The 3,554-nt window shown below is 36.0% G+C and overlaps 1 pseudogene; it reads right to left on the bottom strand.

The window, feature by feature from the left end:
* Window positions 1-320: 320 nt before the first annotated feature.
* On the bottom strand, window positions 321-2,285 carry LOC101399959 (peptidylprolyl isomerase domain and WD repeat-containing protein 1 pseudogene; annotated as a pseudogene).
* Window positions 2,286-3,554: the final 1,269 nt, after the last annotated feature.

The raw sequence follows: 3,554 nt of genomic DNA, 5'->3' as shown, positions 1-3,554 counted from the left end.
AAATTAAGTGAAAGGAACCCAGACATAATGCTAAAGAAAGGCATCAAACCACAAGGGAAGAGAGCAAGAGAAGAAGAAAGGAACAGAGAAGAACTACTACAACATACAGCAAAAAAAAAAAACCAAAATGGCAATAAGTACATTCTTATCAATAGCTACTTTTTTTTTTAGTTTTAAAAAGTTGCCTTTAATGAAAAATATAAAAATACTGCATCCTTGAAACATGATTTGTATGTTCACCAAGTCTTAAGAGATCCCTAATGTAAAATAATTCTGTTTAATATATGTGTTTTTTTTTTACATATACAATGAAACCTTATTTATTTGACAGTAATATTTATGATGCTGACATCCTCATAGGGCTTATCTGCTTTGGGATTGACTTTGATGTTGGATATCTTTTTACAACTTCCATTCCTTTAGTCATTCGTCCAAATACTGCATGCTTATTATCAAGCCAAGGTGTTGGTACTACTGTTATGAAAAACTGGGATCCATTCGTATTCGATCTAGCACTGGCCATGCTGAGTGTATATGGTCTGTCATGTCATAATGTTGAATGAAATTCATCTTCAAATTCTCCTCCCCATATGCTTTCTCCTCACATACCTGTACCTGTTGGATCTCCTGTCTGAATCATGAAGCCCTTTGTTATATGGTGAAATGTATGTCCATTGTAATAACCATTTCTGCTGTGAACACAGAAGTTTTCCACTGTCTTAGGGCACTCAACAGGAAAAAGTTTGATGTGAATGTTTCCCATGCTTGTGTGGACAATGGCACTATCTGAAACTCGTTTAGGTCCTTCAGCTTGAGTAGCTGCCATGACTTCTTCTTTAGAAGGTTTCTCATTAAAGACATCTCGGTCAGAGTCTGCACTTTTTGTATCTTCTGGTTCTCCTTTGGTAAACATATAAAATCTATTCTTTTTGAAAGATGTACAGACTATTGTTGGGTCAACTTGAATATTCTGAAGAACGGGATTTTCAGAAGCTTTCATTTCTATAGTAGTTGCAGCACAATGTTTTTTGACTATTCCTTGGAACAGAGCCAATTGCATCACTAATATTTTCTTGCTTGCCTCAGATCCGCACACACCAGTCTGTTTCTACATTTATAACTTTAATGCCCAGCATTGTTCCATATAGCACGAAGTGTCCAGTTTCATCAAAAACTATATTAATTAATCTTAATGCATCCACCTTCTCCAACTCACGTTCTACAGTCATTCATCGGACAAATTCCATGTCTGGTAGCTTTTGCCTCATCTGCTGCAGTTCAGTAAACATACTTAGTGATTCATCAAAGACTCTCATGAGTTTTCCAGTTAAAAACCTGAAAATTCTAACTTTTCTATCATAACCAATAGTAGCTATTTTCTTCCCATCAGGGGAAAAACATATGCTGGTTGGATAAGCCTTGCACTTGGCAAATTCATATAAATTTGCATCAGTTTTATATTCCCAGTTCACCATTTGGGGAATTTATATTCATGAGGAGGCCCAGTCCAGTATTAAATTATTCCAGATTTGTCAGAAGACACTATTGCTTTGTAAACTGGGTTTAATCCTATCTGAGTAAGAGGTGAAATATGGAGTTTGTCAAAAATATGAAGTGGCTGGTTATCTCCTCGACCATCATAAATGAAAATTTTTCCCGTACTCTTCTCAGAAGCAGCAACTGAAGATATAGCATCCCCTGGGCAATAGATCCACTCCCACTGTCCGGGAAAATAGCCAAGCTTCAGCATATTGATGATGTCAAAGTTCACTACATCAAACACCTTCATTGCTTTATCATCACCCACAGAATAGAACAATGCTCCCTCAGAGCTAACTGCAATACTCTCAATAACTCCTAGGTGGCTACAAAAATGTTTAACAAATTCAGTTCCCCCTTCTGTTTTTTTCCAGAACTTAACATGTCCATCATGACTGGCAGTAATATTAAAGTCTGTCTTGGTGCACACCACATGGGAGATTACATATCTATGCATGTCACAACGCTCACACATGGATGCACTGGGGAGATTATCAAGATAAACTCTTTCAAACTCTAGAACTTTCCTCCTCTTGGCCAACGTTGCCTCTACAGGTAAAGGCCCAACCCAGTGCTCTTCATTTTCCTCCTTGTTCTCTTGGGCCACAGCCACAGACAATGCCAGCTCTCTTTAGCTGCATTCTGTTTTTTTCTGGTTCCTTGGGGTCCTGGCACCTTTTCCTGCTCTGCTGTGAATAGCTACCACCTTCCACAGCAATGTTGTACCTCAATAGCTACTTTAAATGTCAATGGATTAAATGCTCCAATCAAAAGTCATAGAGTGGCTGAGTAGATAAAAAAACAAGACCCATATATATGCTCCATATAAGAGACACACTTCAGACCCAAAGACACTCACAAACTGAAAGTGAAGGGATGGAAAAAGCTGCTCCATGAAAATGGCAATGAAAAGAAAGCTGAGGTAGCAATACTTATCTCAGAAAAAATAGACTTTAAAACAAAAACTGTAACAAGAGATGAAGAGCACTACATAATGATAAAGGGAACAATCCAACAAGAGGATATAACACTTGTAAATATCTATGCATCCAACATAGGAGCACCTAAATATATAAAGCAATTATTAACAGACATAAAAGGAGAAATAGACAGCAACACAATAATAGTAGGGGACTTTAACACTCCACTTACACCAATGGATAGATCATCCAAACAGAAGATCAACAAGGAAACATTGGCCTTAAATGACACTTTAGACCAGATGGACTTAGTAGATATATATAGAATATTCCATCCAAAAACTGCAGTATACACATTCTTTTCAAATGCACATGGAACATTCTCCAGGATAGATCACATATTAGGCCACAAAACAAGTCTAAATAAATTTAAGAAGATAGAAATAATACCAACAATCTTTTCTGACCACAATGGTATGAAACTAGAAATCAACTATAGGAAGAAAATCGGAAAAGCCACAAATATGTGGAGATTAAACAAAATGCTACTGAACAACGATTGGGTCAATGAAGAAACCAAAGGAGCAATAAAAAATACCTGGAGACAAGTGAAAATGAAAATATGACATGCCAAAATTTATGGGATACAGCAAAAGCAGTTCTAAGAAGGAAGTTTACAGAAATACAGGCCGACCTGAACAAACAAGAAAAATCTCAAATAAACAATCTAACAGTGTACCTAAAGGAACTGGAAAAAGAAGAACAAAGCCCAAAATCAGTAGAAGGAAGGAAACAATAACATCATAGCAGAAATAAATGAAATAGAGACTAAAAACAAAAACAATAGAAAAAATCAATGAAACTAGAGCTTCTTCTTTGAAAAGATAAAATTGACAAACCTTTAGCCAGACTCACATAGAAAAAAAGACAGCAGGTACAAATAAATAAAATCAGAAATGAAAGAGGAGAAATTACAATGGACACCTCAGAAATACAAAAGATTATAAAAGAATACTCTATATGTCAACAAATTGGATAATCTAGAAGGAATGGATAAATTCTTAGAATCACACAACCTTCGAAAACTTAATCAAG

Source organism: Ceratotherium simum, chromosome X (genome assembly GCF_057802395.1).
Source record: "Ceratotherium simum simum isolate JZ-2026a chromosome X, ASM5780239v1, whole genome shotgun sequence".
Taxonomy (NCBI): Eukaryota; Metazoa; Chordata; class Mammalia; order Perissodactyla; family Rhinocerotidae; genus Ceratotherium; species Ceratotherium simum.
The sequence above is the reverse complement of the archived record's forward strand: the minus strand, read 5'-3'. Positions and strand labels throughout refer to the sequence as shown.